This window comes from Anolis carolinensis, chromosome 2 (assembly GCF_035594765.1).
Source record: "Anolis carolinensis isolate JA03-04 chromosome 2, rAnoCar3.1.pri, whole genome shotgun sequence".
Lineage (NCBI taxonomy): Eukaryota > Metazoa > Chordata > Lepidosauria > Squamata > Dactyloidae > Anolis > Anolis carolinensis.
In genome coordinates, this window is record NC_085842.1 from 274,466,001 (window position 1) to 274,492,617 (window position 26,617).

At 38.8% G+C, this 26,617-nt stretch overlaps 1 long non-coding RNA gene across 1 annotated transcript in view; it reads right to left on the reverse strand.

Annotated features, from left to right (window-relative positions):
• Positions 1–2,145: 2,145 nt before the first annotated feature.
• The window catches only part of LOC103279345 (uncharacterized), a 38,020-nt gene continuing 13,548 nt past the window's right edge, over positions 2,146–26,617 (reverse strand). The window contains exons 2-3 of the long non-coding RNA XR_506716.3: positions 12,791–12,918; positions 2,146–2,224 (exon numbers count right to left, since the gene is read on the reverse strand). This is a non-coding gene — a long non-coding RNA (uncharacterized LOC103279345). The remainder of the gene's footprint in view (positions 2,225–12,790; positions 12,919–26,617) is intronic.

Sequence of the window (26,617 nt, forward strand, 5' to 3'; positions counted from 1 at the left end):
AGTTATGCTGGCCACATGACCTTGGCAGTATCTATGAACAATGCTGTCTCTTTGGCTCAGAAATGGAGATGAGCACCAACCCCCAGAGTTGGACACAACTAGACTTAATGTCAGGGGAAACCCTTACCTTTAACTTACCTTACTAGAGTGATACCTATTTTTACAATGGTGGCCCTATAAATAGTATTCTATTATTTTTATCCTAAGCACATTGACTCCAGGTTTGGGAGGCAGAGACAAGGTATAAATAGAGATGATGCTCTTGATAATGAAAATTGATTTCTATGAAAATCTTATAATATGTTCAAGACATCACATTCACTATATCATACTATCAGAGGTTAACTTGCCTCTGCGTCTGTCTGTCTCGGTCTCTGTTTGATGTGTTTATGGGCATTGAATGTTTGCCCTATGTGTGTATAATGTGATCCGCCCTGAGTCCCTTCGGGGTGAGAAGGGCGGAATATAAATACTGTAAATAAATAAATAAATAAATAAATAAATACTGGCCCAGCCATTCTGTTGTATTGGGAAAATGACCATGAGTGAATGCTACTGTCTCAAATAGCAGTTTTGCAATTGCTTTGAGCATTTACCTGGCAGGATATGCATATGTTGCCTTTCATGACATGTACTTTGATATTTATGTAATACATTTGTACCCTGAACTGCAATGAAAAACAGCAAGGATAAGAACTCACAAAGCATCTCTATTGACCTCAAAAGTTAGCAACCCACGACCATTTAGTGATGAAAAAACAGTTATTTTAAGGGCAAGCAACTGTATGTGGCCAGGGGCCACCCACCTCCCTCCCATTGCATGAAAATTGTACTGACTTTTTAAAAATGCAGACCTTAGGGTTTTTTGGGGGGTATTTTTTTTTTTGAAGAACTGGTAATGGCTTCAAGGGTCACAAAAGTGACATCCAGAGTCTACAAGCAGCCTCAATTCCTGCAATACTGGATATTTAATTCTGGGCATTTAAATGAGAACTTTTACCAAGTAAAGAAACAATGGAAATTGTGACAAGAATCATGTTAGAGGACTACATGAACAATGTTACGTTTTTAAAAGGTTTGCTGGCACAGGCAAACAAAAGCTGCCACTACACTCATGACGTGTCACCTTGGGTTGTAGCCAGGGCCATAGCCAGAAAAATTTTTTGGAGGGGGGTTTGAAAATTTCAGGGCGGGGTGGGGGGTTGAACCCCTAACAACCCCCCGGCTACAGACCTGTCAATATCTGCTTGAGATAGTGCCTGGAGGGACTCTTAATTTTTTGTGTCTCATAGACTTAGCATGAGGATTTGGTTAACCAGTTAAAATTCATGAGTAAACCAGTTTTTTTTTAACCTGAAATTTTTTGGGGGTGGTTTGAACCCCTAAAATCCCCCCTTGGCTACAGGCCTGGCTGTACCAGCATAGTATACTGGTGTAATGCATAAAATAAGATTTGGCACCTGGTTCCATAAGGTCTCAGTTAAGAATTAAATCTTTTCTTTCTGGTATTGTTCAAGATTTTTTTTTACAAGGATTTAATGAGCAACAGTATCAACATACTGTGGGGACTTCCTTTCTAGACACTCCTTTGAGCCTTTCTGGAAAGTCTGTCAACACAAAAGGATGTCTTATACCGGTGACACACACCGACTAGATGAATGACAGCTCCTGTATGTAAGCTTTTTATCTGCTGCTTTCTGTAAATATTTTAGTCTCCATTTATTTTGTTTGTTTCAGAGATTCCTGCAAGTAATGTTAACATGAGTCAACTTACATAAGTTTCAACACAATCTGTTCTGTCTTTTTGTTGTGACTTAATATAGAAGGCCATTTGTTTATTTACCTTCAGCAACATTGTTATGTTCCTATAGATCTCACAGAATAACATTCAGAAGCAATATTCTATGAATGTGCTTCTCAAGTACCAAATGAAACATGGTGACATTCACTTGATTACCTTGTGGATCATTTTAATATGTGTTTTAAAGAGCAAATAACAATAAGGGTGGGCTGATCTGTTTCATATCAGGATAAAATAGAAGGTCCCCTTTTCAGCCACCCTTGTTCTAGCCACAATCTAGACTGGGGCCCACTACTTATGAGCCAATCAAATGGAAAGCTTCCACTAGTGTAATTGGTACCTGCTGGAACAGAGGAATCCATTTTCACCAGTTGGGTGTTCCCTGACTTCTGATTGAAGAAAGCAGTGGGAAGTAGAGGGAAGCTGGAAGAAGACGGAAAAATGTCATGGGATGGCTGGTCATCTCTGAAGACTGATCTTGCTGGGGTAAGTCGAGTCCCCGTTTTTAAAGATGCTTTCCCCCAATTTCCTCTGCCCCCCCCCCACTTTCCTCCTGCCCATGGGATAGAGTCAATGTTAAAAAACATCCAGACATTTAAACATCAATATGCATCTTCATGAAATATTTTTGAAAGTTATGTAATGTTTTAGGATTAAGCTTTACAATTCAAAATTATACAACATAAAGATATCCCCCCCCCCCCACACACACACACACATCCTGAAATGACCTCAGCCTTATTGAGACAATATTACCAGAAAGTCAGATATGGTTCTTGTTATCCAATCTCCATACAGTTTCCGAAGTAGCTGAATGGGGGTTTTCAGGATAAGTAGTGTTAGAAATTAGCAGCATGAATTTGAGATTTCAACCTAAATCTAATTAGTAACCTACAAAAGAGTGAGCCCATTGAATCAACTGCGGAACAAGTCAATACTCATGCAAGTTCCATTGATTCAATAATCTGTTCTATTCTGCTTTGGAGTAGCAACTTTTTCATACACTGTGTTGGGAATTACTTCTGACAAAATGGTAGCCCATGACCTCAAAATCTATCTGCTTCTTAAAGTTTTGCAACTCTGGCATGCAGATGCAATAATAATAATAATAATAATAATGATGATGATGATGATGATGAAAGGGGTCCATTTTAACATGGCAGTTATATTGGTGTCAAATACCCCTGCTGAAGCACATTATAGAAGCTAGAATCAGGCTACTGAAAAATGCCCCAAGGGCATAGCTAAGCAGCAGAGGGCTAGCTGACCTTTTTAAAGAGTTGTAATTAATTGCCTCTGTTCTTAACTGTCACCTTACAATTCTTTCCACCAAATATGTCCCCAGTGATCTGATGCACATCACTGCAAAACACAGGGATGGGGATTGTGGGGGGCAACAACTGCAGAGTGGTTTGAAGCCAGGTTCCTTGTTCAATGTAATCACTGTCCTGACCTTGAAACAGTTCCTGGTGTGGCAAACCCATTTTTTGCTGAACTTGTTCCAAGCTGCTTTATAGTACCAGTGTAAATGCACCCTTAGAGAGGTGCCTCTATCTAACTGTTCACCAATGGAGCATGTACTGGTTGTTTTCACTTTGAAGTTGGTGGTAGCTAATCAGTGTTAAATTAATTCCTTCTGAAATACCTTTGCATGATTATTTATCTATATCAGTTTCAAGATAACAAGATCTCATCTCAAAAGGTAAGGTTGGGATAGTACTTTCATTGAGCTCTTTAGCACAAGAAGTGTTAGAGCAGTGGTTCTCAACCTGTGGGTCCCTATGTGTTTTGGCCTACAACTTCCAGAAATCCCAGCCAGTTTACCAGTTGTTAGGATTTCTGAGAATTGAAGGTCAAAGCATCTGGGGACCCACACGTTTAAAAACACTGTGTTAGAGGTTTCCAGGGTTGGCCTAGTTCCCTTATAACTTAGGTAGGGAGAGTATGGTTTGAAGCTTATTTTGGCATCTCCTAGACCTCTAGTAATACCCCAGATATATTTTTTAACTTCCCAAAATGTCCTAACCCATTGCAAAACATGGCAGTGTTGCCTTCTGCAGCTCTGATTTCCCCAAAACCTCTATGCTGCGAAAGCTAAACATTGGTTGAATCTGTTTCCAAATTAGAATGATGGTTTGACCTAGCACAGATGCCCATACCTGTCCATATACCTTAACATTTTCCACATCTGTTTATCTTGCTCAATATTGTCCACAACAATTCTTCAAGGTATCAAGAGATACCTATCTCATCACCTGCTACCTGATATTCTTAAGGCTAGGTGATTGATACTGGGCTGGAGACTGTGGGTTAAATCCAATTGTTAGTAGAACCATTGAATCAATTGGAAGTTGGAAATTTACATTTGTGTAACTTCCATTGAGTCAGTGGAACTACTCTGGTTCACACTAACAATGGGGATTTTTTTTTTCCTTTTCTGCCTACAAAGCATGAGCTGTTCTGCTGAGATACAGCCCTTGGCTGAGTGTTATTTTTAGATTTACAGTGGCTGGACATTTCTCTGAAATGAGATATATAAAAATACCAGAAAGCCTTAGTTGTTTTCTAGGTTCAGGCATTTCTTGTTCTAACGGCATTGATTAAACCTTGTTTGATCTCTGAAATCATGATTTGTTCATATATTTATTTCTTAACTGTAAAATGTTGTCATTTGATAGATAGCTTTATAATTATTGCAAACAATTCGATGAAAATATGCATAGAACTAGCACAAGCTCATTCACTTGTCAAAATGAAAGCATTTGAAATAGCAATGCCAAAAAAAGGACTAAGAAATACAATTTACTCAAAATTGCTTTTGTTCTTCTCAAATGTAAGGTAAACTGTGCATATCAAGTAATTGGGTGTAAAGCATTCTATTGTTGGAAATAATGGATTTTGCTTGAAGAAGAATAAATGGAGGCTGAACTGTTTTTTAATAATAAAGAATGGTGGGAGTGGAGACAGAATCTAAAATGACAGTTCTTAAAATCTTGCTTTTATATAATGAAAGCTTAAATTGCTTCTATTGTATTACCCAGACAGTACCATAAATTAAAAACATACATTGTTCCAGAAGACACCAAAAGTGGCATTGTCTTTGTTTCAGTGATGACCAGAGAAGCCATCAACGGTACTTGTTTTGCTAGGGTACAGGTGATACCATTTAACGATAAACACTATAATGATGACATATATTAATTTAATTTTATGCTTGTAGAAAATCATTGGCCATGATTGCTCTATCAAACTAAACTTTAAAAGGTACCTTTAAAGGATACATTTGCTTTTATGATGATACTAGTTGTTCATTACTTTTCTTCTGAGCTCTGATTTATAAAGGACACACAGCCGCAGAGGGAAACCTCTCTGGTGGATCAAACCTGGTTGCTTTTAAATACCCTTGGATAGCATGACCTAAATCCAGCTGTTAGAGGAGTCACAATGATTCAGTGGAACTTACACAGGTGTTGGGTCACCAAGTTATTTCACTCTAGAGGAGACCTATTCATCCAATTGAACTTATGAAAGGTCTGATTACTACATTTCCATTATGTTAATGGATATATTCCAGTTCAGTGGTTCTCAACCTGGGGACCCCAGATGTTTTTGACCTACAACTCCCAGAAATCGCAGCCAGTTTACTAGCGGTTAGGATTCCTGGGAGTTGAAGGCCAAAAACATCTGGGAACCCCAGGTTGAGAACCACTGCTCTAGTTGGACATCAATTGGATATTCACCCATGTTTAAACAGACATGTGCATATAAAATGACTAGATGTATTAAACGGGATTTTATTCTGTTCCATTTAGAAAGGTGCACATTTATAACCAGAATTCACAACAAAATAGTCCAATTGCTACAGTTCTGGGCTAGCAGAGTTGAGATCCAGGTTCAGATTTCTGCTCCCCACAAAACACTTCCAATAGACCTCCTGTATCCACTAGTTTGTCTCTCTTGCTTTTACTTAACTAGCAAGCAATTCATCAAAAGTAACTTTTTAAAAGTATTTTCCCATTAGTGATGATAACATTTGGGATGTAGTTTATTGCTATTTCTTGTTACAGACCTGAAAGGTAACTTTTTGCATTGCTTATTGCTTTTTTAATCATACAGAACACCATTAAACCTTTTAAAATGAAGAAACTTTGTTCTCACTCATTACATCCTTTTTGAAATGTAGCTATGTTACACTCTCATGCAAAACCAAGCCACACAGCTTGTTACATTTTCAACCTTATCAGAAAGGGCAGGCTGGCTGGCTGGCTGGCTGGCATAGTAGGGTGTATCTACATGCTGTTTTTATGTTTTACTATGTTAATGTTTATGGTTTTAAATTGTATTTATATGTTGCTTTTTTCTAGTGATTTTATGTTATGTTTTATTTGGTTTATTTAATGAGGCATTGAATTTTTGCCTAGAAGTATGTTATACGCCCTGAGTCTCCTGTGAGGTGAGAAAAGCGGGATAGAAATGAAGTAAATAAATAATAAATAAATAGAACCCGCAACAAAGCAGATTCTACTTTTTGGTATGAATTTTAGGGCTGTCTGGAAGTATCCTAAGTTGTTTCTGATCTATGCTGGCCCTAAGATGCAATTATCACGGGGTTTTCTTGACAAAATTTGTTCAGAAGAGGTTTGCTATTGTCTTCCTCTGAGGATGAAAGACTGTAACTTGTCCAAAGTCACTTAAAATTTTCATAGTTGAGCAGGGATTCAAACCCTGGTGTCCAGAATGGTCAAACTACTATACCATCAATTAAATCTTATAGCAGTTACTTGCTACCCTTCAGTATGCAGTCAAATCAAAGCCTGACATGAACTGAGAAATAATAGGTCATTCATAATTCAGAACATTTCCTGGAGCATGACTTCCTTGAAAGAGGAAAATAATGTTCCATATTGGAGAAGCCCATTTTAATGGGATCATTGTGATAGCCTGTTTGGAAACCACCCACAAAATTAATCTCCCCCCCCCCCAAAAAAAAAGGATTCTGATGGGGGGGTTGTCAATATAATAAGTATTATATCATCAATATAATAAGTATTAAAACAGCAACAATAAATTATGATATGAAAATAACTTATTTAAATGACCACATTTTCCTAGCCATTGTAGTCCTCAAACATGCTAGTCAAAGGGATGTGAATAGTTGTCTTTAGTTGTGCTTGTTCTTCAGATAATGAGCTGGTATTTAGGGTGTGAGAGACACAGTGATGGATTAGTTGTCAGGGGAAAGCTATTCTACTAATTCTGTACCAAAATCCATTTAAACCACGGGATTTCAGAATGCAATAGCTCCAAATGACCTTTAAGGCTAAATAAGCCACACATTTCTCAGTTTCTATGAGGACTGTTTTTTATTCTTGGTCTCCATACATTAATTCTCCTAATGTCAGACAGATGTTTGCTCTTTAGAACATTGAAAATTGGTCCAAACCGATGTGATCCCTGCTCTGCCCTTAAGAAAAGTTGTCAACATTATGTCTATTGTCCAACAATGAATTTGGATTCATTGAGAAATACATTCTTCCTGTTTTATTGCTAGCTACTTAGCATAGTGGTAACAACATATGGAATTTGGGTGTATGTTATATAAGCCCTCCCTGAGTTACAAACATCATGCTTACAAATGACTCACTGTTAAGAACTGAGGTGAGACAACAGAAAGTGGAGAAATCTATGTTTTAGCCTAGCCTGCACCTGAGCTGTCAGATGAATCTAGGTTGGGTCTATTGAAGCAGAATATATATATATACGCATTTAAGGTGGAACAGTCCGAGTAAGAAATAGTCCATGATATATAGTCTATTGCAATTCAGAAAGAGTTTATCAATGTCTAATTTGTAATCCACAAGTGAAGCTCGATAGCTTCCCTTAGAAATCAAATTTTGTCCAAGAAGCAATAGCAGAAACAAAGCACTGCAAATCCACTTGAAAAGTCCCATAGCAAAGTCAAGGAAGCAAGGTAAACAAAGCAGAGTCAATCTCATTTCAGGAACAAGGAAGTTGTGGTAACAAGGCAAGTTCTACTCGGGAGTCATGGCTCGACGCGGCTTGCCTGGAACTGGGAACTTGGCATGGATTCAGGAGACAAGGCAGGAGCTGGAAACTGGAACCTCTTCCGAGGAAAGGTGAAGTTGACACCACAATCAGAATAGAGTGAGGAGTACTTTTAACAGAATTCCAAGTCTGCAAGAATTAGGGAGTACAGGACCCACAAAGTTCTCGTGGGAAATTTAATCATTATCCAATTTGAGAGCGAGTCTTTGACTTCTTCTCACCCCTTGTTTCCTGCTTCTATCTTCTGTAACAAAATCTCTCCGATTAAAAGTTCTATTCTCCCCCAAGTCTGTACCATCTGGTACAGGTAACACTGGAGAGACTTTTGAATGTTCGTCAATTAGCGGATCCTGTGATTCCACAATATCCGGCACCTGCAAGGCCATGGGGCCTGGAACTGAAGCAGGAATGCCCTCGAAACCTATTGCCTCATCTGTTTCTAACTCTAACTCTCGATGAAACCTGGGCCATGATGGCTGAGCTACAACGGAGAGATTTTCAGAGGTGGTAATTTTGCTCATCGAGAGTGTTGTTCCTGTTTCATGGACTCTTGTTTCATGCTTCATGGAATCTTGTATCATGTTTCTGTGGACTTTCATGCAAAGTTCCTGTAGCCTTGTAACTTGAGTTTTGTTCCAGTTATTGTTCTTGCTCTTGAGGAATTTTGGATTATCCAGTCATTATTCCTGAAAGTTTTGAAGTGTGGATTCCTTATTCCAGTTTTGATCCTGTTCCTTGTTCTAGTTCTGATGCTGTTCCTTGGATTAATTTTGATACCTTATTGAAGTTTATTCTTATGCTTGTTGCTTCAAGATTCTCAAGTATCTTGTACCAGGTGGACTAAAATCTTGTTTCATTGACTTTGAACTTTGATTTGCTATTGCTTACATATATTCTTCAATAATCAACTTGCATTGCTTATAGTCTGTGGTTCCAGCATGGTTTTGGGGTGTCTCTGCAGTCTAGGGGTACAACATTCTACCCCTTGGAAGAGAAATCCAGTCCTGAAAGCATTATCATGGGGGAAAAGGTGTCTCCACTAAAGCTGTATCACCAATCCTTGTTTTCACAAGTCAATTTTTTCAAAACCCAATTATGACAGAAAGTAATAGAAAGTGAGGTAAAATCTTCTTAACTTAGACAGGGGCATAGACAGCAAAACAAACACCACGGGAGTATTAACCCTTTCCTATGTTATCCAAAGTATGTATGGGTGTGTGTTGTTGTTGTTTATTCGTTCAATCGCTTCTGATTCTTCGTGACCTCATGGATTAGCCTATGCCAGAGCTTCCTGTTGGCCGTCACTGCCCCCAGTTCCTTCAAGGTCAAGCCAGTCACTTCAAGGATCCACCCATCCATCTTGCCCTTGGTTGGCCTCTCTTCCTTTTTCCTTCCATTTTCCCCAGCATCGTGATTTTTTTCCAAGCTTTCCTGACTTCTCATGATGTGGCCAAAGTACTTCATCTTTGCCTCTAATATTCTTCCCTCCAGTGAGCAGACAGGCATTATTTCCTGGAGTATGGACTGGTTTGATCTTCCTGCGGTCCAAGGCACTCTCAGGCCATCTGTCGGGGGTGCTTTGAATGCGATTTCCTGCTTCTTGTCAGGGGGTTGGACTGGATGGCCTATGAGGTCTCTTCCAACTCTACTATTCTATGATTCTATCTTCCTTTGCTGTGATGACTCATGGGCATTGTAGTCCCATTCCTAGTGCTGTTGTGACTGACGAAGAGGAGAACTTGGGTTTTCCTCCATTTCAGCCAGAAAGGGAACCATTTCAGCCAGAAATTGAGCCTTTGCACCTGCAGGAGGTTTGTCTTCCAGAAATCTCCCAAACAAGCCCGGAGTCGAGTTCTCCCCCTTTTTCGCGCCGTAATTACATTCTCCAGCAGAAAGGAGTGCAACAGGCTAATCGCAGGAGTTTGAGAATAGCAGCAAAGCATTCAGATGATTAAGCCTGTTCCCATGAGAAATTTTAGGGAGTCATACATCTGGACACAGAGATTGACTTTCGTTTCTGGTTCCCCAGAGAAGTGTTCTCTGGTGGGGAAAACAAGGCCTATTTAGGTTCCTTGCTCCCGGAGGGATCTTGCGGAGTCAATTTCGTCAGCAACTGGAGTAGTGTGTGTGGACAGCTACTCCGCTTCCAAGCCTTTGTTCCTGATTCAAGCCTTCGTTTTCCAGCCTTGTTCTTCCACGGATTTTGCCTTGCTTTCCAAGACCCAGCCTTGCCTTGTTTCCCGGATTTTGCCAAGTAAACACCACGGATCTTGTTCTTGTTCCTCGTTCCTTGCTGTCTTGTATTCAAGCCTTGTTTTTCCGAGAGTCAAGTTATTTCCTAGCCTCGTTCAAGTTCTTGGACTAAAGGACCTTGTCATCTCCCCTCACTTTGCCTGGCAAAGTGAGTGTTTCGGTTATTGGATTACAACTTTGGACCTTAATATTTCATATTGGACATTGTTTCTTTGGACTAATTTTGACCTTTCCTGAAAGGTCTAATTCTGGACTATTTTCTACACTTGTTTTTATTAACTTTATATACTCCTTCAATAAAGATATTAGATAGATTCTGGCCTCTGTGTATGGTTATTGGTGCCCTGCAGCCGGGTCGTGACATTTGCTCAGCCTTCCTTATGGACCAACTCTTGCATCCATGGTTACTATGGGGAATACCATTGCTTTAACTATGCAGACCTTCGTTGCCAGTGTGGTATCTCTGCTCTTCACTATTTTATCGAGGTTGGCCATTGCTCTCCTCCCAAGCAGTAAACGTCTTCTGATTTCCTGGCTGCAGTCTGTGTGCATGCCTGTGTGTGTGTGTGTGTGTGTGTGTGTGTGTGTGTGTGTGTATGTATGTATGCTGGAGTTATACTTACAAATGTATGTGTTCTGACTTACATACAAATTCAACTTAAGAACAATCCTATAGAACCTATCATGTTTGTAACTTAGGGACCCTATCTATCTATCTATACACACACACACACACACACACACACACACACACGTGGACATCAGCTCCAGATTCTGATAGTCACCTCTTCATCACATCTCTGTGTAGTTCTAAAAATGATTTCTACACTGTCTCTTAAGTAAAAATCATGAAGTACAGATGGGATAGTTTGAAAAATGAGAAACTAATATGCCTGATTAAAATTTGTATTTTCGCCTGATTGCATATTTGAATCTGTTGGCTACAGGAAATTCAGCCAAATATAACATGTTTTTGATATGAATATGTCTTGATGAAGCTGAAGTTTTTACAGCTCTGGTGAAGAGGCATGCTAATCAGTGGCATCTTTTGTTTTTCATACTACCAGATAAAGAATGTTTTGTAAGCACTGGATTTTTTAGAATTTGTTGTTATTAATAGCTGTCAGTTTGATTTCACTTTATGGCAACCATATGAAGGAGAGACCATCAAGACCCTAATATGTAACTGATCTGTTCAAACAAAACAAGAGTAGCTTCCCTGACTAAATCAGTCCAGCTGTAGCATTGTCCTCCTCTTTTACTATTTCCAATTTCCCACTTTTGTAAGTATTATTTTTCACCCATGAATCATGTTATCTCTTTATATATGCACAAAGTATTACAGCCTCGGTTTATTCATCTTTGCCTCTCATCAGAGTTCAGACCTAATTTCTTCTAGGACACACTCAGTCATATTTTCAAGAACATGTGGCATCTATAGAAATCCCTTCCAGCACCACTTTTCATAGGAGTTTGTTTTCTTCCTGTCAGCTTTCTTCCATCTACTGTCCAGATTTCATAACTATATACAGAAATCCAAAGCACTATGGTTGGGATGATTCTAGATTTGTATTTAATTATGTATCTTTATGCTTGAGGATCTTATCTTAGTCCTTCGTAACTGCTCTTCCAAGCCTTAGCTTTCTTCTGCTTGTTTGAATACCTATTCCCATTTTGATTTTTGGAGGATTCAAGGTATATAACATATTTAACTATTTTGATATCTTCATTATGCACATTGAAGTTATGTAAATCAAATATAGTCATTATTTTTTCTTAATATTCATCTATAACCCTGCTTTTGCACTTTCTTCCTTATCTTCCATCAATAGTTCTTTCATCTTTCATCAGTAGAAGTTACAAGTAACAAGGCTTTTCTTGCATTTATAAAACTGTTGATGTTCCTTCCTCCAAGTTTTTACACCTCCTCCTACTAACCTTGCTTTCCTCTTCAGCATAGTAAGTAAATCTTTAAACAGGAATAAATAGATGAAAGTATCTGGACAGAACACAAGGGATAAACCTAACTGGCAATTTGGGTCTGGACAAAGCCACTGTGTAGGATAGATTTCTTCAACTGCTGCTCAAATCAAAGTTGGAGTGCATAACAAGCAACCCTGCTAGGCAGAGTAAAGAATGTATAGTGTATCATTTAGGACAGGTATGGACATTGTTGTCTAAGCGTTGCTAGACTGCTGGTCCTATCAACAACTCACAGGTACCCTAAACCTGATTAACCAATGGTGAGGGATTCTCGGAGTTGCCATCAGCCAGTCAGACATTCATCCCTCTAGAGAAGTGGAGACAGATTTAAATAGAAGGAAGGACCACATTTCTGATTCGTTTTAGATAATTCTGTGCCAAGATCATGGTCTAGTGCATTGGTTCTCAACCTGTGGGTCCCCATGTATTTTGGCCTTCAATTCCCAGAAATCCTAACAGCTGGTAAACTGGCTGGGATTTCTGAGAGTTGTAGGCCAAAACACCTTGGAACCCACAGGTTGAGAAACAGTGGTCTACTTCAAACTTTATACAAGGCTGCATTTCGACTCTAAAAACCAATTATTAAAAATGACATGGATACTAATGGAGGATCTCTCAGACAACAGACCTAACACTTTTAAGTACAGAAGGAGGCATAGTAAACAACATGTTTTGAGTGTCTTTTACCTTGAAAATCCTGGAACTCAACTGGTTGCTGGAGCAGATCAGAAGACAATTATGAGTAGCACTTTGTCTGGTGGCACAATTGAATATTCAGCTGTTGACATGCTCAGAGATGAAATGAGCATCAGGATCTGCACAATACATATAGGAAGATAGAATGTGGGAAGAATAAATCAAAGGAAGCGAGATACTGCAAAATAAGAAATTGAATATTTATACTTTGTAATGTTTGGGTAAGTGAGCTAAAGGGAACGTGAATGGGACATTTAGAGTCAAATCATTACATGAGGTTTAAATCAGGAAATGAAAATCTACGAAGAAATAGTGAGAGGAGATTTAGTAGAAGCAGTACAATGATTGACAGAAACTCTGACAGAAAAATATCTAGACTCCAGGGAAAACTCATTAACATAATCCATGTTTATACTACAATTATAGAGACAAAAGAAGAAAAAAGTCCAAATCAACTTGATGACAGTTAACAACAAATTTAATTTCAATGGATATTATGTTACCATGGTATTCCTTGCACACTGGCCTTTCAGTTGCCTGTTGTCTGCTACACCAGGTATATAAAACCATCTAATATTATCTTTTCTATTATTCCAGAATAGAGAACTTTTATTCCTGAATCACAGATAACATTTATTTGCTAAGGAACAGAGATTCCTTGTGCATTCACAGTCCATTAGTCATTTTTTCCTGAAAGATCAGCTTTCCCTCTCAAGTTCCTCCTTCAGCTTAAAATTAGATTTTATTTTTTTTGTTCTGTTTTTGCACTTTCTTAAAAAAATAAAAAGGTGGCTATTGTGACCAAAATATGAATATATTATGTGTGGGTATGAATGGAAGATGAATGAATGGGAACTAAAATTTGAAGACACCAGTCTGTAGACTAAGGTCTGTGATGACTGACTACCTACTTTTTGAATTGTAATTAAAAGTTGCTAATAAGACCTGAAATAGTTGACCTGCCTGGTAAACTATGATAAGAGAAATTTTTACATCAAGTTAAGGAAATGGTTGTTGTATGTTTTCCGGGCTGTATGGCCATGTTCTAGAAGTATTCTCTCCTGACGTTTCACCCACATCTATGGCAGGCATCCTCAGAGGTTGTGAGGTATGGAGAAACTCAGCAAGGAAGGTTTATATATCTGTGGGAAGTCCAGGGTGAGGGAAGAACACTTGTCAGTTGGAGGCCAGCGTGAATGTTGCAGTTAATCACCCTAATTTGCATTGAATGGCTTATTCTACTGGCTACTTTCTGCCTGGGGGCATCCTTTGTTAGCTGCCCCTAGTTCCCATGTCTCAGAGTGTTGCTTCTTATTTACTGTTCTGATTTTTGAATTTTTTAATACTGGTAGCCAGATTTTGTTCATTTTCATGGTTTCCTTCTTTCTGTTGAAGTTGTCCACATGCTTGTGAATTTCAGTGGCTTCTCTGTGTAGTCCGACATGGTTCTATGTTCTCAAATAATATACTGTGTCCGGGTTGGTTCATCAGCTGCTCTGCTATGGCTGATTTCTCTGGTTAAGTTAGTCTGCAATCCCTTTCATGTTCTTTGATTCGAGTTTGGGCACTGCGTTTGGTGGTCCTCAGAGGATGCCTGCCATAAATGTGGAAAAAATACAACAACCCTGTGATCCTGGCCATGAAAGCCTTCGACAACACAGTTAAGGAAATGTTTACAACTGTTAAGAAGTAAGTCAACAGAAAGCCAACACCAATCAAGAAGAGTCAACATCTGGTCCAGGAAACTGAGATGGTTCCAGAATGGAAGAAGTCTATCATTCATTTACAACTTTGGGACAATATCAGCAAAATATTGCTATATAAGTGACAAAGTGTAAAAGGACAGCAACACTGTACACTTGCCATGCTCAGTGGAGATGGTGTATGGGAAAGTGGCAGATTTGTGGGAAAGCAGGATTCTAGTCACTTTTGGAGCCTCCTTTTCTCATGGGAAGAGAAAGGAGTGCGTTTTGGAGATGTTCTTTTTGGAGTTTTGACATTTTGGCATTTTGAAACTATGTGTTGGCAGGCTGCAGTGGAAGCTGGGTCTGGCCTAAGCAGGTGCTTCTCCAAGGATTGAGAAAGAATATGGTAATATTTGGTATGCATGAAGATTGATGCATGTTGTGTGTGTAACTTCACACCTTCATGTCCCTTCTAAAAGCAATGAGCATGGGAAATGACTGAAAATACATTGTAGATAAAGCAACATAGAGGAAAATCTTCTCCTACAATATTTATCAAGTAGAAATCTTCAAGAAAACCTACCTTCAACAGGACTACTTCTTAAGATCATAATAGCCAGGATGGTTAATAATAAGGGAATTTTTAAAGATATATCCTGAATGTAAAATACATGAATGAATGAGGGATAACTAAGTCAACATATTTTGTGGCACTATCTCCAACACATAGACTCAAGTAGCTCAAAAGACAATGATATAATTTTAAATAACTAGCTTTTACATTTTTTCTTTTAAAAAGGGATTCTTTAAGCTGGCCAGAGAAAAAGTAAAGCAAAGCAGGAAATAAACTTAAATAAATCCTTCTATACAACTGAGATATTGAACTGACTCTTCTGGACAGCTGCCCTCTTCTTGGATTGGCTTAAAATGCCAAATGTGAGAAAAAACATTAGTTTGAGAGTGAAGTGTTTCAAACTGTTCCATCAGATTGTATTTGTGAGTTCAAATTCAGTTTTGAAAAAGCATGGTTCCCTTGACTACACCTTTTTATGTCCCTCGTCAACTAAGCTTTACTAAATTATTTTTGCTTTAGCTTTTGTAGGCTTCTGGGGAACAAATTCATTCTAGAAGTGATGAGCAGATGGCTTCGAATGACATATTAACTAGTCTACAGCAAGGCTTGATTGCTTCAAACCAAGAGAAAAAGTGGTCGATGAGTAGAAGGGTGTTTGTTTTATAGAAACTCCAAATGTGAAATATTTAGCATCAATTAAATGATTTTATCTGGAGGGTTGGCCAGGGGGATTTGAACAGCAGCTTTTGTTTTATACACCAGCAGAAAATGAGAACTCGGTTGTTTCCCACTATCTGACTTTATTTTTGTTTAATTCCCACAAAGCAAAATGCTAATGTTTATTTGTGAAACAAAATAATGGACAATCTGTCTATCGTTTGAATCATTAGAATCAGAAATCTATCTTATTTCACTAAATCTTTAGTATTTTTTTTCTTAACATAAGGAACTAAAGAACTATTTCATAATGTATCTGAGTGTATAACAGCAGGAGACTATACAACATAGTGCTCAATTCTTAACAGCAACCCAGAGCAACAATCCATAGAATCATAGAGTTGAAAGAGACCACAATGCTGTCTGTCTAGTCCAATCCCCCACACAATCAAAGCACTTCCATCCAGCCTCTGCTTAAAAACTTCCAGAAAAGGAGACATCACCACACTCTGGGTGCATTCAAACAGCATCCAAAATGTGCACCCTCCTGCATCTTTACATGTAGTGTCCAAATTACACCCCACATAAAAACAAATTCCTTTGGGATAAAGCAGGAAAACCCTGCTTTGTCCTGAATTAATTAGATAGCCCATTAGACAGCACCTTTGTGAAAGACTTGGGTCTAATGGGCTATGGGCTCTGTATGGACAGGACCACAGGGAATCCTGGGACTTCCCTGTAGCCTGTCCATACACCCATCTCGCACCTTCTGTGCTCCTGGAGCCCAGAGATGACCCCCACCCCTTTCCACAATAGCCGTAAAAATGGTTAAGAACTTATTGGGCTGCCATAAGGCCTCTCAGAACACTTCCTGGAATGTACCAATTATGCATGAGGAAATTAGGGGGGGGGGGCAAGTCGCTCCTGCCTCCCCCGGCCTCTTCGTGCATAATTGGTACATTCCGGTAAGTTATTTCCTTTTTTAAAGGTTTTTCTGGGGGATTTTTTTGTGTCTGGGTGCTCTGCAGGGCATCTGGGCACCCTCCCCACAGGAAAGTGCAGATGTTGGGGGAAGGTGTTTGAACTTTAATCCAGGCCCCATTGGGTTTAAAAAATACCAATGTGTTTCTTCATCAGCTTCCCTATGCAGTTAGTGGTTCCCTTGATGTATGGCAAGAAAACTTTTCCTCTGGGCGGATCTTTGTCTTTACTCCAGTGGCTTGGTTCTTGGTCTTGCAGCTCTTCTGATGTCAGTGGTGGAATATCCATTGGCCTGTAGAGCCCAGTTTAGGTGGTTCAGTTCACCTGGGAGGAGGTGAGGTTCACAGATTCTTTTTGCATGGTCTGCCAAGGCTTTAATTGTGCTTCTTTTTTAACTTGGGTGATGGTTGGAGTTTTTGTGTAGGTATCTATTCATGTCTGTAAACTGTGTGGCTCAATTGTTGATTGGATTTGCGGATGACTAGGACATATAGAAATGGCAGTTTTCCTTCATTTTCTTTTTCCATGGTGAATTGGATGTTTGGGTGGATGCTGTTGAGGTGGTCCAGGAACTTGTTTAGTTCTTCTTCTCCATGGCTCCAAATGGTGAAGATGTCATCCAGAAATCTGAACTATATAATGGGCTTTTTGTTGCTGAATCCAGGGCTTGTTTTTCAAAGTGTTCCATGTAGAAATTTGCTATGACCGGGCTGAGAGGGCTCTCCTTGGCTACTCCATCTTTCTGTTCATAGAATTAATTCTTCCACTGGAAGTAGTTAGTGCTGAGGCAATGGTGAAACAGGGCTGTGATGTCTTCTGGAAAGAAGCATAACCTACAAACTATCTACAGACCTACTAAGAAAATCCAGTAAATGTTATGTTCAGCAAAGGACAAGAGGGATCCTCTCACCTCTGCAGGAATCTACCATATACCATGCAACTGTGTACAAGTCTACATAGGGAACACCAAATGCAGTGCCAAACACGAATCAAGAAATATGAAAGGCACTGCAGACTAACTCAACCAGCGAAGTCAGCCATAGCAGAGCACCTGATGAACCAACTTGGACATACAATAACATATTATTTGAGAACATAGAAATGCTGGACCACTCTAACAACCACAAAATCTGGCTACCAATATTTTAAAAACTCTAAAATCCAGACAGTAAATAAAGAACAACACTAAAAGGGGAATTCCAGACAAGAAACAACCAGGGCCAGCTAATCACCTCCCAACAATGGATTCCCCCAGTCAGGAAACAGTCAAGCTTTGCTAATCAAGGTGGTCAATTGCAACATTCACACTTTCTTCAAACAGACAATAGTTCTTTCTCCCATCCTGGACATTCCACAGATATATAAATCCCACTTGCCTAGTTTCCAGCACACCTCACAATCTCTGAGGATGCTTGCCAGAGATGTGGATGAAACCTCAGGAGAGAATGCTTCTGGAGCATGGCCATACAGCCCAAAAATCTCATAGCAACCCAGTGATTCCAGCCATGAAAGCTTTTGACCACACATTGCCTTGCTCCAATCTTTCAAACTCAGAGTCTGACTTTCTTGATTGAATCAATCAATCTGTAGCATGATCCTTTTCTTTTTTTACATTCCATTCCACTTTATCTAGCATTATCATATTTTCAATGAGTCGTATCATCTCATAATATGTCCAAAGTTCAACAGCCTCTTTTTAGTCATCTTGGCTTCTGATGTTCAGACCTGATTTGCTTGAGAACCTATTCATGTGTTTGTTTTTTTTAGTGGTCCCTGGAATCTACAGAACCAGGTTTCCAGCATCACAGTTCAAGTGCAGCTATTTGTGTTTAGTTGTTTAAATTTTTTTGTTACTGTCCAATTTTCAATGCCAAACACAGAAATCCAAAATACTTTGGCATAGATGATTTTGCTTTTGATAGTTACTGTGGTTACATTGGGGGATCTTATCTCATTCCATTATAATCACCCTTCCATGTCCCATTTATCTTCTTATTTATTGACTAAAGTCTTAATAAATTTTGATTTATGACTGAGACAAGACACACAGAAAGTCTTTGACTATCCCTGTTGATTATGTGCCTTCACATATTGATCTCCTGTTATAACTAAAAGCACTACCCATTCTAATCTTCCATGACTTTCTTGCTGGATCAGTATTGGCCATGTAAAATGACAAATAAAACATTCACATTGTAACACATGGTCGATCAAGATAATAGGGTTTAAAAAAACAAAAAACTAGTTGGCCCTGAAGTTGATTACTTACTTTCACTGAATACCATAATGCGAGTGAGCAGGCATCAGAAAGAATTGAGAGAGGCCTTGAGTTTGGCAAAGCAGGTTTATATCCTTCCAACATATGGCCATGCATGTGGATACTATAGAGATGACAACATGGGTGTAACCAACCATGAAGAGTAAGCTCTGGCAAGTTAAAATACACATAGCACTTTTTAAGGAAAGCTGTATCCACAAGTGATGAAAACTATCTGCTTGTCACAACAGTTTTTACCTATATTTTTCATTTAGCATGCTTTTTTGTGATTGGTCATTAGAAAATAAACACTGGATTAATTTGTAAGTCTGATTGCTGAGAAACATTATGTCATGGTAGGGGAAATGAGTTAATTGTAAACTGCACAATTAATCTTAACATCTAGAATCATAGAATCATAGAATTGTGAGAGATCACATAGACCATCTAGTCCAGCTGCCTGCCATGCAGGAAAAACACAAAGTACCCCTGACAGATGGCCATCCAGCCTGTTTAAAAGCTTCCAAGGAAGGAGCTTCCACCACACTCTGAGGCAGAGAGCTCAATTGCTGAACAACTCTTACAATCAGGAAGAGGTGGAATCTCCAGCTCTTTAAGTCACTTCTCATAGGACATGGTCTCCAGACCTTTGATCATTTTAGTTGCCTTCCTCTGAATATCTTCTAGTTCATCAATATCTCTTTTGAACTGTGATGCCCAGAATTGGACACAGTATTCCAGGTGAGGTCTAACCAGAGCAGAATAGAGAGGCACCATGACTTCCCTCAATCCAGACACTATGCTCCTTTGAATGCAGCCCAAAATCCCATTGGCTTTTTTTCGCTGCTGCATCACACTATTAGATCATGTTCAACTTGTTGGCCATGAAGATTTCAAGATCTTTCTCGCAAGGACTATTCTCAAGCCAGTCATCAACCATCATTTATCTTTGCATTTAATTTTTTCTGCCTGTGTAGTATCTTATATTTGTTCTTGTTGAAATTCATTTTGTAAGTTTTGGCCCAGTTTTCTAGTTTGCTGAGGTCATTTTGAATTCTGATCCTGTCATCTGGAGTATTAGCTATCCCTCCTAGTTTGGTGTCATTTGCAAACTTGATAAGCCCACCCTGTAAACCTTCATCCAAGTCATTAATAAAGATGTTGAACAGTACTGGGCCCAGGACTGAACTCTGCAGCTCTCCACTAGTCACTTCTTTACAGGATGAAGAGGAACTATTGGTTAGCACCCTTTGGGTTTGATCGCTCAACCAATTACAAAACTACCTAATAGTAGTAATGCCTAGCCCACATTTGACTAATTTGTTTGCTAGATGGTCATGGGAAACCTTGTTGAAGGCCTTACTGAAATCAAGATATTCTACATCCAGAGCATTCTCTTCATCTACCAAGCTTGTAAGTCTATCGAAAAAAGAGGTAAGATTAGTCTGGCATGACTTTTTTTTTGTGCAAAATCCATGTTGACTTTTATTAATCACATCAGTCCTTTCTAAATGATTGCAGGCTGCCTCCTTGATGATTTGCTCCAGAATCTTTCCTGGCATTGATGTCAGGCTGACTAAACGGTAATTGTTTGGGTCCTAATTTTTCCCTTCTTGAAGATAAAACATTTTCCCTCCTCCAATCTGCTGGGACTTCTGTTCTCCAAGAATTCTCAAAGATTATTGCCAGGGGTTTTGAAATGTCTTCTGCTAGTTCCTTCAATACTTTTGGATGTAGTTCATCTGGCCCTGGAGACTTGAATTCATTTATAGAGTAGCCAGGTATTTCTGGAATACTTCTTTACTTATTTTGGGTTGCATTTTCCCTATTATCTTATCTACGTACTACATATTGCTCAGCTTGAACACCAATCTCATTTTGGCAGAAGACTGAGGCAAAGAAGGTGTTGTGCAGCTCTGCCTTTTCCCTATCCCCTACTAGCATTTCACCACCTTCTTCATGCAGAAACCCTACCATTTCCTTTTTCTACTGAGCCCCTTTTTATTGTTAATCTCTCTGACAAGCTTGAACTCATTCTGCACCTTAGCCTTATGAACCCTTTCCCTACATATGTTGGTTACTTGTTTGAATTCCACTTTGGTGATTTCCCCCCTTTTCCATTTCTTGTGCATGTCTCTTTTAAATCTCAGCTGAGATCTAATTTGATCTTCACATTGACAAATGGGGAGAACACAACTGACACTTCAAAAATATTCTGAAAAATGCATAAAACTAAAGTCCTATTCAGACATTATATATTTGCCTGGAATGTATTAACTAGCACCACTTCTTTTTTGCCCTTCACATGTAGAAGCCAACTTTTGCTATGTCCCATACCAGAATTATACATCAAAGAGAAGCCTCCAAAGATAGAAAAGTCTCCTCACTTTAGAAAGTCACCCACCATGTGTGATAGAAATTTAAGTCGTTGGAAATGGGACTTGCACACCTACCCAGCTCCCTCCCATGGTGCCTTTATTTGTCCAACATTTAGAATGCTGGAATAGGTTTCTGTTGAAATCTGCTGTTTTTCTCAACCCCGCTGTTCACATCAATACGTTTCTACCTTTTTCTCACCCTACTGCTGTTATCCAATAGTTTTGCAGTATCTGCATGCTTGTACTATTTTAAAAATCCCATTATCAGAGTTCTAAATCATCTTAAGCAGTATAAATCTCACACTGCAGTAGGAAATACTGCAGTCTATTAAATACACATGAAATTATAAGCACATAAGCAGCACCTTGCTAAGTCTGGCAGTCTCGCCTGGTGTTTTGTCTGTAGTTGTAGCTAGTCAGGTGCTTCCAGGACACTTATAAATAGGAATTGTGCGCATGACTCTTCCTTGTTCATATAAGCGCAGCATCTGATGTTCAAAAGTATACAGTACAGCTTTATATCAGTAGCTCCTGGACTTACTGTGGTATTTATATTTATTTATTTGTTTGTTTGTTACAACATTTCTACCTCGCCCTTCTCACCCCCCCAAGGAGGGACTCAGGGTGGCTTACAAATATAAACACATGTATAAAACAATTATAATTATAATCAATTACACTTTAAATTAATTAGATTAAAATAAGGTCCCAGGTTCAAACACCGGGAGCGGCATGAGTGGCCGCTGTTAGCTCCAGCTCCTGCCAACCTAGCAGTTCGAAAACATGCCAATGTGAGTAAATCAATAGATATTGCTCTGGCGGGAAGGTAACGGTGTTCCATGCAGTCATGCCGGCCACATGACCGGCATGATTGCCAGTCATGTCTACAGACAACAGTTGTGTCTACAACGCCGGCTCTTTGGCTTAGAAATGGAGATGAGCACCAACCCTCAGAGTCAGACATGACTCCAAGTACAATCCAAGTCTGTCACTATATCATAGTTCATTGTAATTGTAATTGCTGCTGCTTCTATCATTCAAAAGCTGGTACTGTGAAACTGCAGATAATAATGAACCCTATAGAAATGAACAACTTCCAGCAGAAGCATACCATATAATCATGCTGGAAGACCTAGAAAATGCCGACAAAGAATATCTCTCTATCATTTCTAGATTTTCCAGTGAGATTCTATGGTCGAATTCTGACAAAAGCATACCATGTTAGAAGATCTAGGAAATGCTTAGAGAAAATGTATTTTCTCACTGATATGTGCAATGAGCACAATTTATTCTGTCCTCACATCTGAATCTATAGATTCTTCAGAACTCAAGAAAACTGTTGTTTTTGTTATCATTACTATCATAATCAGAAGGCCATCAAATCTCTCTTTTAAAACTTCCAATGAATTAGAATCTGTCACCTTCTGATATACAGTAGAGTCTCACTTATCCAACATAAACGGGCCGGCAGAACGTTGGATAAGCGAAAATGTTGGATAATAAGGAGGGATTAAGGGAAAGCCTATTAAGCGTCAAATTATGTTATGATTTTACAAATTAAGCACCAAAACATCAGGTTTTACAACAAATTGTCAGAACAAGCAAGTTAAATACACAGTAACGTTATGTAGCAATTACTGTATTTACAAATGTATCACCAAAACATCGCAATGTATTGAAAACCTTGACTGCAAAAATATTGACTAATAAAAGGCAGACTGCGTTGGATAATACAGAATGGTGGATAAGTGAAGATTGGATAAGCGAGACTCTACTATAGTTTGTTCCACTTTGAAACACCTCTTCTCGCCAGGACATTCTTAATGCTAAATGGCACTGACCATGGCTCTGGTCATATTGGTTAAATAATTCTGGAAACCGTAGTGCAAACAGTAATTTTTCAAGCATCCAGTCCTATATAACAGCAGGTGGTGTCTACAGATAAAACCGGCTCTTCGGCTTAGATGTGGAGATGAGCACAAACCCCCAGAGTCAGACACGACTAGACTTAATGCCAGGAAAAACCTTTACCTTTACCTTAGATTCCACCACACTCAATGGGTCCTGATTTCTGGAAACACATATGTAAAATTACACTTTTAATCTGAATTATAAAAACCAACCTCTGATACAGCTTCAAATAAATATGCATAACTTGGTCTTCTCATTGCTGTGAAAAAAATGCACGTCCATGTCCAATATTTTTCCTACATAATGAAACAATGTGTTGGTGTATGTAATATTTCATTAGAGTTAATATTGGGTTTGTCTACACAAATTAAAAACCTGGACTCAACTTGAATTCAATGCCAACTATCTATATGATGCTTGGTGACTTCCGATGAATATGCCAAGTTTTCTACCTTTAACCCAAATTGCATATCTCCCTCCTGCATGTACAGTCAGCTGCTTTCAGAGTTGAAGCTGAGTATCATTTAGAGATCTTCCAGAGAACTAAGAAATGACTGTCGACTTCCTGTGACTTAGTATGTTAGATCAACACTCCTATACCCTCATTTTATCATATATTCTACATTGTTTTCATGCTATGTATTAAAGTCACATTTGATGCAAGGCAAATGGGGAGGATGTTAAAATTGCAACAACAATAAAACAGAAATGTATGGAAGGAAAAAATCCAAGTAATTGATCTTGATATTAGAGAGCTGATGTTTACTGTTCCCAGGATGAATTTCTGTTAAATATTTTATGAAGAATGCACGCAAAAACTGAATTTTATTTAGGGGAAAGAACATTATTAATCACATTCTTGTGAATAGGATCCAAATGAGGAAGTCAAGAGGCACCAAAGCAGCTGAAAGAGCATTGTAGGAAATCTGTGTAGTTGATGATGTCTTATTCTCTCTGATATAACTCAGTCATAAGGGTGTTGCAGTAAATAATAACTTTTGAACAGAAACACAGAGAAAGAGATTACAATTTGGCATTACACTACATTTAAAAAGTAATTTGAGGGTTGGGATATAGCACTAACAAGAAGATGAGGAAAATGATATCATGGCTGGCAGAATGCAAAGTCTGAGTAATATAGAAAATGTAGTGAATAACAAATGTTTAAAAGTAAAAACAAAAAGAGTGATTTTTTTAAAAAAAGTTGCAAATAGATTGTCAGGAGGTTGTGTAGGTCATAGCATCTAATCACTACAAGATCAAGGCCAAAGATATTAATTTTTAAATGATTACAACCAAGATAATCTTAGAAAGGACCCCTTGGTGGTACAGCGGGTTAAACCACTGAGCTGCTAAACTTTCTGACTAAAAGGTTGGCAATTCAAATCCGGGGAGCAGAGTGAGCTCCTGCTGTTAGCCCTAGCTTCTGCCAACCTAGCAGTTTGAAAACATGCAAATGTGAGTAGATCAATAGGTACTACCCCAGCGGGAAGGTAAGGCGCTCCATGCAGTCATGCCGGCCACATGACCTTGGAGATGTCTACGGACAACACTGGCTCTTCAGCCTAGAAATGGATATGAGCACCAACCCCCAGAGTCGGACACAACTAAACTTAATGTAAGGGGAAAACCTTTACCTTAATCTTAGAGAAGTTACAAATACATTTTATATATGTTGCAGATAAGTTTATGTGCTTATTTGAGAAAATTCCAAAGGGATATAAATAGAAATTTCAGTAAAATAGTTCCAAGATCATTATTTTGTTGGATTTACATTCTGATTCAAAACATTTTTGGAAATAAATTCTACTGAATAGATACTAAATACTGCCAGGAGTTGCTGGAAAGTTGCATGCATTGCCACTTTCCTGAGCTTTGGAGGTTTCATCTTGCCATTTTTTCATTGCTAGCAAGCGTCTTCATCAACTACAAAGCCACCTGCTCACCACATTCCGATTTTAGTACAAGTTCTGAAAAAGTGGATGAAAAAATAAAGCCGGCACCAATTGTCTTCATATTCTGGTTCCTACAGTATCACTGAAAAATTATTTTCTCTTGGAAGCTGTATGTAGTTATCACATAAAAGGATAACTATTAAAAGTCCTGTGAGAAGGAGGAAAAACAAAAGTAGTGTGGGCACAACATTTTGTTCATTTTTCTTCCACTCCTGAGAGCAGGCATTATTGGTCTGTTGTACTACCCTATGACCTAATAAATGAGAGAAACTGCACTTCCCCAGGGGAGAAACTGTAGATTAGTGGCAGAACATGCTTTGCATGTACAAAGTCACCAACCCAATTCTTAAGGCAGAATGATACAATAGTACACTGCTAGCAACTAGATCACAATTATCTTTGTCTATACTTTTCTATTCTGTCTCTATATGTCCACTAAATCAGGAAAATACGGTATAGGAGTGTTGATCTAACATACTAAGTCACTGAAGGGAGACGTTCATTTGGGCATGCAGCCTAGTACAAAATGGCATTGATTGGAACAGGAAATTGGACGAACCATATTTGTGTATTGCTCAAAATATGACAGATTTTTTTTACCAGTTTAGAACTTGTAGAAGTTTACAACTTGTAGAAGTTCTACTAACCAAAGACCCAACAAATGTTGCTATCATATAACAGAAAAACTATAACTGCTTCTCTTTTCAATCTCTCCCTACCTCCCACCTCTCTCTCACACACACACACACTAATATTACTTCTGCAGTAGCACAATGGATAAGAAAACTAAGAAACAGTGTAGCACATGTGGGATATTTCTTTGCAGTATCTAAGTAGTATATTCTGATAATTTTAGGATGGCAGGTACAAAGGGTGATTCGTCTTTTTTTTTCTTAGCAGAACTAATTTATTTTGAGGGGTAGCAAATTACACATCTAAGTTGCTTAGACTTCCATGCATCCATCCCTTTATTTTTATCTCACTTTTTCCCCAGACAAGGGCGAGTCTACAGTGGTTAATGAATCCAAGTTCGTGTCTACACAGTCCAACCAAGTTGAGGTTGCATCAGCCCTGCTGGACCTTCACCTCAGCCCCCATGTCACTGCTGCTTTCATTTCCAGAGACATGGAGCTCCATGCGAGTCCATGGCTATTGTGGATGCCCCATTCTGACATCAGAGTAGCCTGTGTGGGAAGAAGAAACAATAAGGGGAGGGGTAACTGTCATAAGCAGCAGTGGTGGCAAACACAAGCACAATCCCTCCACTCTTCATGCACTGGATTAGACCCCATCTCATTGCCAAAACTGACTTAAAGCCATGGGAAAATCTGGAATTTTCAGAAAACTCTAGAGTATCTCCCGATTTTGCCCAAAACAGAGCAAAATCAGTTTAGCTCTGTAAAACACTCAGTGCTCACCA